Below are 12,745 nucleotides of genomic sequence, written 5' to 3' on the forward strand. Positions count from 1 at the left end.
CTGGAAACATCTTTCTGGTGTTTTTATCAAGTGTTGCTTTTGGGACTTTTCATGTTTACCTGAAAAACAGCACCAATATTAGCTGCTCAGAGGGAAGCATTTTTCAGACCAGTTTCGCACTGAGGTACCCAAGCCTTTTCTTCTGTGTCTGCGTAAGTACAGGAAATTCAGCTACTTCAAGACAAGTGTTTTGCAAAAACAGTTGCAGCTTATGCAACCCCTCTATTATACTTCCATGGAGAATTGCATCTTAGTCACTTATGGATAAGTGACTGAATAAATAGCCACTAACAGTGATTTACTTTACCACAAACTAATATCCTTAATTTTCTCTCCTTTCCAAAAGACCTCTCTAGGAAGTCATTCACAGTTAAGCTCCTGGTGACAGCATCACAATCAGCTGCTCAAAACACTGTAAGGAAGATAGATTCTTAGTAATTGAACCTATCTGGCTGTATCTTTTCACAGCATTGTTCATTAAATTAGTACTAATAAACATTTGTAATCTACTTCATTATTTCCTTTTCAAAAGGACATGTGACCAGAATCCATCTCTAATCCAAGCCAAATATAACTTTACTTCCAATAGTAAGATGTCAGGCAGTCCTAATTTTGTGTGATTCCTTTGAAAGAAAGTATACACTGTCACAGCATTTGCCAAAAAGGAACAGCAATATCTGCAGGGACATATAATTAATGTAGTAACTAATAGTCACCACAAAGAATCATATTACCAAATAACAACCTATTAGCTCATAAAGAATATTCTTAATTAACTACATTGAAAGAATTACAATGAAAGGTTATGCAGAAGCAAAAGTAGCTATACATCTTCTAATATTTGTGTTTCTTTTTAAACATCTATTTTTCATTTTGTAGTTTCTCATTCCCTTAGGTACAGCATGAACTTAAAAGCAACCTAGATTCTTCACAGGATTTTTAGAGTATATGATGGATCAATAATTTGTTGGTTTGTTTATGAAATATGCCAACTTACTGGGACAGAGTCATTTTTAAGAGGAAAGAAAGATCAATATATATGTGCATAGATTTATGGGTGTTTTTGTTGCAATCAAAATAAGTCTTTTTGTTTAAAGAACTCTAAAAGGCAAGCTTGGCTTTTCTTTTTCATCAGTGCATTGGCTTAAGCAGGTCACTTTAATACTAAATGCTGATAAATAGTACTTGTCAATCTTTCATTCTGTTAAAATCCCTTAGGAGTGTAATTTAAGTAGAGTAAGTTCTAAAAACACAAGCAACAAGACTACTAAGACTTTTTAAACATGATGATGCCTACAATGTGTTCACATCTTTAAATATGTGAAATGTTTGCCTTGAACTAAGGATCTTATCCACTGCTGTATTTTTTCTTATATAGAGTTACATGGATAGAAGTTTCTCAGGAGAAAAAAAACAACACTAGATGGGTGAAACAAGGGTTTGGACACCTCATTTTCTTGTTGTATCCCCCACACAGGGTCACAGCTTTTTCTTTTCTCTTGCAGCAACAATGCAAGTGTGACATCTGACTTGTGTTAGTTTTCAATGTCCTCAGTGCCCTGTCCACTCTAAAACTTTAATATTAAATTTACCTGTTACTCACTAGTTTTGGTGTCAAAGCTGAAGACACAGAAGCATCATGAGCACCACTGAAAGGGTCTAAAGCCAGGTTGGAAGAGGGTTTCAGATCCTGATCTAGTGAGTGACATCCCTTACTACGGCAGGGGTTTGGATTATATTTAGGGTCCTGTCCAAGTCAAACCATTCTCTAAGTCCCTTGGGGTTTCAGTGATTCAAATACTGTTCTCTAGTTGCTTTCCTACCAGCCATGAACATAGATATGCATCTTCTGAAGGCATACAGGACTTTTGCAGCCACTCTACACACACCAGCCAGAATTTGAAACTATGTGCATCTCAGCCTATGTTACTCTAGGGTCCACTTTGATTATTTTTGTATTCTCAGAAGCCATAAAAAACATAATGACAAGACGGTGATAGTGCTGTATATACAATACCTATCTAATTTACCTAGCAGATGTAGCATTCATCTCTCACAGAGGTAAGAATAGTCAGTCTTTCCTCTTCTTGGGCAGGCCTGGTCATAATTCTGTAAAACAATCCTAATAAGAGGAATATCATCTCCTTTCTAAAATTCTGAGCAGACCTTTTGTATATGCAACCTAAGACTAGGTCCTGTATCTCCTAGGTAGTTTACTGTAAGATGAATCTAAAAGTGATATGAGTCTTGACAACTATTTACCATGAAAATATACAGAATATATCCTTCAAACCCACACTGGCCACTTAGCATCTGTTATCTCACATGCACAAACAGGCAAGATGCATGCTCAAACTGAATGAGGCATGTTCAACCCTTCCATATGTTCTTCAACAGGGGATCAAATTGAAATATAAAAATGGAGCTCACTGTAATCAGTTGTTCCCTGTATCCTAGTCAATGGATAGCCTCTCACTGAACACATCAGCCTGAGATCCAGGCATTTCATGTGACAGTGCATTCTCTTTTGTTGCTGCTGGTATGGAAGCAGTCTTGATTTACTGAAAAAAAATTCAGAATACATTGGCCACTACCCCCCCTTAGCAGATCTGTTCCACTCATGGCAGGAAAAGGTCTGTCTTTCAAATCAGAGTAAATACTGTAATCAAATACACTCTTTTTTCTTCCCCATTTTGCACCTAAAGGATGAATAGACGCTATTATATAGGATTACATAATAATGGAAACAAAATATATATTAGAAGAAAATTAACTATTTTATTTACTGAATAGATAACTGAAGTGATCATGGTTTTTGTTTGAAAATGTCATTAATGAATGATATTTAGCATTAAATATGATTTAGCATTCTTTGATAAAGAAAAAAGATACAGTTGCATTTTTTTTCTGTCCTTCATGCAAGTTAATTTTTTGCATACTTTATCCATAATTACAGTGTAATTCTACAAACTTTGCTTAGAAAGCAAGAGACCACAAAATGGATTTTTACTGCTTGAGAAACTAAGCTAGTCTATTGATCTCTCAATTCTTTGTGTGATTTCAGATAGCTTCCTTAAAAATATACTAGAACAGTCCAGGGTTTTCTGTGGGAAGAGGATAACATGATGCAAGTCACCTACTAAACACAGTTTACTCAAATGTTTACCAAATTCTCTTTTCTTGCTCAATTAACACTTTCTTGTTTTTCCTCTTTCCACTTTCCCTCTCCTCATCTCAAGAGATAACAGCATCATCAAAGAAGCAAAAAAGAGAAATGAAGGGGAAAAAGCAAGATTACCTTGCTTAAAAAATTCAAATTGGCTACTAAAAGAAAAAAAATAACAAAAAATATTTTAATTTTTTTAAATGCTATTAAATTTTTGATTGTGATGTGCCTCAGTCAGAACTGAGAAGTAGAAATGTGCCCCCTTCATTAGTATGCCAAATGCTCCCCAAAATACCATTTAAACAAAGTAATTTATTAACTTCCATACCTTATTTTCCAAATCAAAATAAATGTGCAAAATATCCAGAATATTTATTTCTTATTGCTTTAATCTACAATTTCATTAAATTATCTATAAAACAATCAGAAAATCATAAAATAAAATTAAAAAACACATTTCAAGGCTTTGCAGAGTTGCCTGTAACTTTACAAAAGTAACCAGAGGAAATTTACCTTTCCTGTCTTGTTCTGACTCGGGCTGTCATGGGTAAAATTCTTAGTTGCTGTCCTACTGATTAAAAAAAAAAGGCATCAAACCACAACATTCAATTCTGTCAGGGCTGTCAGAAGGGTGGAGAAAATTACCCAAGAGTTCTGTCTGTTCTCTGAATAAAATCAAGAAATAAAAAGGAACGCATTTCCTTCATTTATATTTTTATTTCTTTCAAAATGCCTGTCCAATTATAAACATAATTCATTCTTGGTTTTTTTTATTCTACCAGTGTAGATTTTATTGACCAGTTTTTAAATGAATTCAATACAATTTAAGGAGAATACATGTCATTAATAAGTACACTGAATGTGTCTGACTACACAAGTGGTGGTCAACTTCAGTGGATAATCTACATATATTTATTGTTCTCTACATCAACATGACATGCTAAGTGTTAAATATTAATAATAATAGTTTTATTATGAATTAGGTTTCTGTTAAATGTCTTAACTTACAGTGAGCTAAGCAAAGTGTGAAACTGTAAAATATACTTTTAAAAATAATATTATAATCAATAAATAATTAATATTCCTCTCTTTTGTACATTACAGTTTAATCAACACACCTACTTAGAGGTAATAAAAAAAGTCTATATCATCCCAGAAAGTCTATGATGATGTGCTAAATTTTGTGTTTATTTATCCCATAAATCTTTAGACAAATTCTGTTTGTTCAAGCTAATTAAGAACATACACAGTCAAAGAATACATTATACCTCAACAATGTACAGCTGATTAATGAATCAAAATTACTACACTGCTTGCAGTAGCCCGTATTAGAAATATTATGTTCACATTTATTTTATGCATGACTCTCCAACATGTAAATGGATCTCATCTATCAGTCCTTGAACTCTTCATTACTTTTTATCTGTCCCTGTTACTTTTAGACAAAAATACTTCAAGATCATATGGTCTTTAGTACAGTAATGTCTGCTTTTCCAAGTTTCTACAACATGAACAAATAATTCCTAATAATAATAACAATCTAATGCAATCTCTTCTAATCTCATAATGCAGGTGCTGTTTTAGGAATTCTGCTAAAACATAAAATGCCCAAAGCAATGGTGAGGTGTTACCTATCTTTGAATTTTCAATATGAAAACCAGAAATTATTTCTTGAAGATGCCAATTTATGGATTTCATTAGGTTTTGTTGAGCTGAGTAGGAAAGTCTTGCTTATGTTTTCCAATTTACTGGGAAAGATATTCCATTGACTGAGTAGTTGTTGATTGTGTTTAATGTTAGAATTTCTGAAACAATGACTATTTTTGTTAAAGCCCTTGGAGATCAGATTACATCTCACCTTGTAAGTCCCAAAGGAATGAAATTCATTACCATTGTGATCCCATTCTTTGTGCATGTTGACAATGTCTTGAGAAAAAAAAAAACAGAGTGATTGAAAAGACCACACAAAACAATTTCAAAATGCTTTAGGCACAAACTATGTGAGTGACAACTACAAATTTAAGTGCTGTAATTCTTTGATTAATAGAAAGAAAGTGATTTAGATTATTTTGATAACAGCCTTTAGGAAAAAAAATGACACTTAAAGGACTATAGAAATTTGAGGTTTGAATTACTTGCCTAAGATGTGTTTTTAAAAATAACCTGTCACCTCTATTTTGGAAGGAGAAGAAAAAAGCCAAGTTGTTGGCTTTTTACAAAGTAAACTACCTACTGTATACTCCAGAAGTGACACTTACATTTTTTCTTGCCATATCCAAAACCCTAAGAACTTGAAACATATAATAACCTATTACAGAGCCAGAGTATGGACATGATAAGAAAGCAAATTCAGAATCTACTTCTAGTTCACTAAAAAAAGCAAAGCTATGGTGTCTTAAACAAATACTTCCATACAAAGACTTGACATTATTAACATCAGTTTTGAAGATTGGCTACACAAATCAGTAATGCATAATCACCAAGTGCCAAGTACACTAAGATGAAATATAATTACCTGTTTTAACAAGTGCATTTGAAGCCAAATCTGCTCTCAAATTCTACTTGTGTCACATAAAGGAAACCAATTGCACTGATTTAGGTGGTCAAATGAAGAATTAATTACCTAACTGAAACTTCTTGTTTTACTGTTACTAATTTTTCATAATGAAAAATCTGGGACTTCTCAGTGCTTTTAAACAACACTTTTTGCATAACTCAGCATCCCCTCAGGAAGGAGAAGCCCAGGAAATCTGTAGATCTGTAAAGAAATGCAACAGGCCATTTCTCTCTATTCATAAAAGTCTGAAACAAATTTGTGCTCTCCATGCTGCCCTTCTTTATTGAAGCTTGGCCATGAGAATTATTCTGTCCCTCACTTTGCTGTACCTGTGGTTTGAATTTATGTAAAAAGTTAAAGGAAAGTGAAAGATCCTGAAAAAGACATTCCTCCTGTGTCACTTGCCTCCCTGTCTGATAATCCAAAACATCCTTGCTTAGACTAAGTTTCAGCTGTAAGACCAATAAATCAGTGCTGACATCAAGTGATGTCCCATAATAGGAAGCAAAAGACATCATTTGCTTAAGTTGTCATTGTCTCATTTTTGTAACCACATTCACACTGGTTTGAGCCCTCAGTTCATTATTCAAGAAAATAATTTGATCTTACCCAAACAAGACTGCTTTTTTAGTACATCTTCAAAAAACTCTTTAGTGAGATCTGTCAGATATGTGCATTTTACACAGCTTTTAAAGAAACACAAAATTTATTTTTTTAGCTTTCTTTGTGCAAGTAAATACCTACAAATTAGGGGATTTGCAGATAGGCCTAACAAAGAGTTCAGCCTAAAGTATTATGTATTTTGTATCTTATAATTATTTTGCTTATAGTAACTGCAAATTCAGATGAAAATTTATAGCATGACTTATTACTGAGGGAATTAAGAAACAAAGTTCACCCAGGTAGTGAAACTGTAGATTCACAGTTCCCTATTGAGTCAAACAGGAAGAATAGTAAATTTATCTTTGTGAAAGCACCACTATTTTTCTCTTCATCCTTTTCAGAGGAAAAGACACACATAGCAGGAGCATTTGCATAGAACATGTGTATTGTGAGTGTTTGGGATTGTCCACTGTGAAAAGGATTCTTAGCATAGGAGCAATGGTTCTTTGGACAACTCAGGTTAGAAGGGACATCAAGAGGTCTCAAGTCCAACCTTCTACACCCTATGTTGAACTTCAAAATAGAATAGAATAGTTCAGTTGGAAGGGAAGTACAGCTATCCCTTAGTCCATTTGCATCTTACTCCAGTTAATCACTGCCCTCTAGATGGGTTCTACAAATGCTGAACAGCTGGGAATAATAAATGAAATTTTGCTGCAGTTAGCATGAGCCTGAAACTATTTCAGTTAAAAACACAAATGTTTTTCTGATTTATTTCAGGAAAGGAAGGAATGCAGATAGATTTTTTTTTTACAAATTTTTATCTGTTGGCAGATGATATCAGCTTTGTGCCAAAAGACTAATTGTTAGTACCTAGAAGCTTAGAACTCTAAAACACAAAAAGTCTTTCCTGAAATCCTGAAAGAGGCATAGAGAAGTGGCAGCAAAGGTCCCATGAAACAGACCACATAAACTCAAGATCATCTGAGAACTCTTTCAGTCCACCAAAGTCCTTAAATAAGACATCATCTTTAATGAAGAACGGTGGACCAGCTGTTTTAAACTCTATGAACAAGAAATGGTAAATCCACAGAAGAAAACTGAATCAATAAAAGCCACTGCCATTAACAATAAGTTTTTTTGGAGCAGTTGCAATTGTTTCAAATGCATCTTTGGAAGATCTGTGGTTTCATTCGGAGGCAACTCAGGCCTCATCTTTCTACGCCTTCCTAAATACTTACTTAAAAGATGATCAAATCAGAATTTTTGCCCAGAGATTTTACAGATGTACTGGCAGTGTAATTTGGGTCATTGCAGAGTAATTTAGGTATGAAGGGTTCATGGGAGGCCATTCAGTTGAGCATATGGTTCAAGCCATGCTTAACATCAAAGCTAGATCAGATTGCCTAGGGCCTTGTCCAATCGCATTTTGAAGCTCTCTGAGGATGGGCATTTCACAACCTGTCCAGACAAACTGCTCCAGTGCACTAATGCAGTGACAGTACTATAAAACTACAAGCAGTGGGAAGTGTCTGACAGACACTGGGACATTAAGGATTCCCTCCTTCCAGCAGTAAGTGATGCAGGGCTCCATGTCATATAGGACTGCTTAAACAGAGGATTCCCAGAAAGTAGACTACACACAGGAGTAGAGATTTCCACAAAGAGTGAAGAGTACAAGGTTCTGCAGCCACATACAATTCCTGGCCACACAAGGACCTAAGACTTTTACTGATGGCTGAGCCTGCCCTAGTCTGAAAGGGGTAGAATAAGCATCAGTGATACCCAGAAATTAATCTGGTATCTAAATCTGTTAATATTAGAAACTGGCTTATGTTGTTGCAGGAAACAAGAGCAGAGTGGAGAGGAGCTGAAAAGCTGGAAACACCCCCAGGTTCCCTTCAACTTTCTGTATGCTACCAAATGATGCTGTAAAAATAGGTGAAAACAAATTAGTTGCACACTGCTAACACAAAAGAAAGTATGTTGCTTTCAATAATTTGTTGCAAAATTGAGGTTCTGAACACAGACCTGATGTCAGTCATAAGACTTTCTGTTTTGGAGGAGAGAGATGGCTTCATAATAGATAACTGTCTCTTAATGCAGTTCTTCATTTATAAGCAGCTCCATGACTCCAACACATACTTAGCTTTTTCCACATTCTTCCTTTTACTGGCCTTCAGTCATTCCCTAACCAACTTCCTTTGCTTCTCTTTTCAAATTATTCATCTCCTACTAAAATTAACTGTGGAACTGACAAGACCTGCTATGAGCAGTTTACTTCGTTTATGCTCTACATTATTTTCAACTCGTCTGTTTAGACTGTCAACTTTGTGTTTGTACAGGGCTTAGCTAAATGGGGATCAATACTTGGCTGACCCTTAACCACTGTAATAATAAATATGATTAATAACAATGCAGGATTATTTTCAGTCTAAAAACACTACAAGAAACACATTCATTGAGGAAAGATGAAAACCACAGTGGTTGCCACTGCTCTGTTTTCTCCTTTCCACCTGTTGTTTAGATCCAGATTCACAAAGCAAAATAGACAGTCATTCTGCTCAAACTTTGCTCTCTTTTTTCACTGTATGAAAGATAAGTCCCTGGTACTATACAGAGAGCAACAGTTAATTCAGCCTCCAATATCTGATATCCTTTACTTGCCAAAGTTACCTTTGGATCATTAAAGAACTTTATTTATCAGCTAGACCTTTTGCACTCTGATACTCATCAAGAGAGAAGGAATGGTACATCTGCACACTGATAAGAAACTCCTGCTCAGAAAGAAAAAAATAAATTACCATATTTTGTCTTTTTAGCACTTCCATTTTTTTAAACTGTAGTCTGTCTCAGAGCATGATCAATTAAAACTATTCCTTTTCATGCAAAACAAGATCATTGTGATGTTCTACCACCTTCCCATTCTGTATTTAGCTAGCTATAGTCCATTGTGCTTGTCATAAAATTACCTTATAAGCATTTGCAGGCAAGAGTATTGATACCATGTTATACAGAGCCTAGCACTTATCAATCAGAACACTCTTACTGCAAATGCTATCAATCATTTATAAAGGGGGGAATAAAATTATTATTTTATATTTAACAAATTATAATATTTCTGTTTGAAAAGGAGATGTTCAGGGACTGATAAATACTCCTTTTAGGTAAAAACGAGTCAAAATCACATAATCCCTTCCATCTTTATGAGCAGAGGTGACCCAAATTAGCAATTTTTGATCTATGGATATATCTTCTCTGCAATTAGGCACAATCACTGCCATGGCAGGCAGTTACTATCGCCAGATGCAATTTCTTGCAGACATTCATATTAAAATCAGAAATGCAAGCAATAACCACTCTAGCCAAGACTAAACACATGTGGCAAAAGCAGTTCCTTAAGAATAACTGTGTTAGCTCCTTATGATAATTTTGCCAGAAAGGTTTTTGCATAAGGAAGGGAAAAATATATCAGTGACACCTGCTTTTTGCCCTCCATAGTTAAGTTCACTTTCACTTCTCTATACCCTGATATGTTTATGATGTATTCCAAAATAGTCCAACAGCTCACGAATTGATGGATAGCAATTTTTCCCATGAAAATTACTGTGACAAAGGAGTGATGCAGGCAGGGACTTAAGAAATACATGTATTCTAAATACATACAGCAAGTGTGCATGGGGTGGCAGATGCAGAGGCAAGACAGATCATCCTTATCAGCTGGAGATGTTGAGGTTTTTTTACCAGCTGCTTTTACAGTAGCTGAGATCTTTCAAAATCATCCTTCACCAATCAATTCACACTGAGCTCTGCTATCTCTTGTCACAATGCTGTTTTTCTGTCCTTCCCTCTGGATGGTCTTGCTGACCTTGATTCAGTGGAGGAAGATGATGAGGATGAAAACATAACTATTCAGACAGAAAGGAAAAGCACTCAGACAAAAAGATTTACACTGGGTATTGGGTATTCAGGCCCACAGGTGAGGCAGCTGAGTCTAATAGTGTATCATGTTCAGAAAGGACTCAGGTGCTGAAAAGACAGCGCCTTCTCCAGCAGGCAATCCTAACGATTAGGCTGTAGAGCTAGAAAAGAAAAATCAGAGCCTGTGGTGACTGGGAGAACTAACAATTAGTAGAATGTCAAAGCTAGTATAGCAGAAATTGAGTGTCTGATAGAGGAAAGACCTTTCAGCCGAACTGTTTCAGTTTTGATTTTGTTTCTGCAGGAATTATTACCTATAGCAATATCATCTTAATTAAAAAAAAAAAAAAGAGTGCTCAATTTCTATTTTCACACATTTTAGTACAAGAATACTTACATTAAATAAGGTTAATATTTTCCATTTTTGATCACTCTGTATTAAGAAGTACAATAAAAAAAATTAAATATAACTATATTTCAGAACACTTATGTCAAGAATTAGAAAAAGAAAATAGCCCATTTTGAAGTGTTGTGTAAGATTGAAGAAAATCTAAATGTATCCTCTGTTATGGTCAGACAGTCAATCAAAAAATATCCCCCCAAAAAGGCCAAAACGTGATAATACAGATTATTTATACTAATGTCTCTGTGCAACATATTTAAGCAGATTCTTAAAATATGAAGTAGTCCCTCCAGTTTAGATTGATTTATTCATGTCATCAAGATTTTCACACTAAGTATTTATTATATGAATGAACTTACAAAGACACTTACAAAGAGGAAATACAGTGCTATCATGATCGTGAAAAGCAGCAAAACCTGCTCTGGATGTTCTGACCAGGTTTGCTGCACAATGTCGTCACACACAGCTTTAACAGCTACTCATTTTTACTGAGTGCCATAAAGAAAGGAATGCTGAATCCTCACCCTCCACTTTTTAAAAATTTTTCTTTAATTTTTTTTTTTTGTTTTGTTTTGTTTTCTCTGCTCTACTGTAAAAGTGACTAATATGGGGTTAGAGAGAGGAGGACAGCTATATACCAATAGTATGCAAGGACTGTTATTTTACGTTGCCTTTACAATTATGGCTTAGTGGCAGATGCTTACCTTAGCTTCCAGACACGCCTACCTTAAGATTCTGGAAATACTCTGGCCTCCAGAAAGTTTGCAAGCTAGAAATCAGGATTCAATTCTAATGCATACAACACTCAATGCCTTATGCTATCAATATTCTTCTTTCAAGTGTAAGGTAGAAGATTCCTGACAACATAGTTTCAGTAGAGTCGGTCAGTCCACAGACAGTAAAACGACCACAGTATTGCTACCATGAATTCCCCATGAGCACACAGGACTGTGAGTTAAACTGTGTTGCCATTTGGTAAGGGCCAACTCTGCCCAGCTCTGCCAAGAAGAAAAGGCAAAGTGTAAAATGACACTGGCTAGACAGAACAGGTATCATTACCTGGGAGGACTTCCACTTCTCATGTTGTCAACTCTAAAAGCTCTAAAATAAGTGATAAATAGAGAGCTGGATATCAAGCCTGAGGAAAGGCAACTATTAATGATTCCATATTAGCTGTTAAAAAAATTCATTCAAGACACAAGATTCTGGATCCTGTAGCGCTGCAGAGTCTTTCAGGCTTCATAAAAACATAGATTCAAGGTTTTAATTAGCACTGTCACAGTTCCGAAACTGCTGTCAATCAATCTTTGAGGGAAAAAAAAAAGTCAAGTTTGCATGCCCAGGGAGAGTTAAATTGAAATTAAAGTGAATTTTAAAAGAGGGGAAATAATTAGGGCACCAAGAAAAAGAATTCAGAGAAAAAGATAGCTGTAAGAGGAAAAGTATGCTCCTAATTATGCTTTTTACTTTTTATAATTAATCCTCATTCCAGTCCCAGCTCACCTTTAATAAAATTAATGAATGATTATACAGGCAGTTATACTGCCCAATATTTGGTTATGCAGATTTCCCACATCATATGCACACAAATGACCGAGTATATGCCCATCAGAAATGCAGTAGGATGGTCTATGCTGTATGAATAAGACTCCCAAACTCACATGCACAGTTTATTAGCATATTCACTAAGCCCAGTTTCAAGTGCAAAAGCAAAGTTGTGCATTCCCTAAAGCCAGCTCGAGAAGATTACAGAGGATGTTCACACAGAACAAAAGGGTATCAGCATCAAACACTCCCATTCTTCAGACAGTGCAGCTCCAATGCAAAAGCTGAAATCTGGGAGGATTGTAAACCTTAGCTTGTGAAAGACAGTTGTGGGAAAGACATAAGACAAATGTGAGACAGGCACCCAAAACAGTGAGCTACACAAAGCAAAAGCAATGAGGGAGTGAAATATGGAGGAAAACCTGACATTTTGTTTTGAACAGACAGCTGGGTGAAGGGATTGCACAAGAAACCCTCACTGGAGAAGATAAGCAAGACTTTAATTCACTAAAGGAGAAATGTTAATGATTTTCATAGCTCCTGAAGCTAC

The 12,745-nt window shown here is 35.4% G+C and overlaps 1 long non-coding RNA gene across 2 annotated transcripts; it reads right to left on the bottom strand.

The window, feature by feature from the left end:
- Positions 1–2,029: 2,029 nt before the first annotated feature.
- Positions 2,030–12,272, bottom strand: LOC135306611 (uncharacterized). 2 transcript variants are annotated; one of them, XR_010367400.1, is made up of 4 exons: positions 11,377–12,272; positions 3,680–10,408; positions 2,431–2,561; positions 2,030–2,109 (listed from the first exon to the last, which is right to left on the bottom strand). It is a non-coding gene; the product is annotated as an uncharacterized LOC135306611 (long non-coding RNA). The 2 variants fall into 2 exon arrangements; XR_010367399.1 differs by lacking the exon at positions 11,377–12,272 and having other exon boundaries at positions 3,680–10,585.
- Positions 12,273–12,745: the final 473 nt, after the last annotated feature.

Source organism: Passer domesticus, chromosome 1, assembly GCF_036417665.1.
Source record: "Passer domesticus isolate bPasDom1 chromosome 1, bPasDom1.hap1, whole genome shotgun sequence".
In the NCBI taxonomy this organism is placed as follows: Eukaryota; Metazoa; Chordata; class Aves; order Passeriformes; family Passeridae; genus Passer; species Passer domesticus.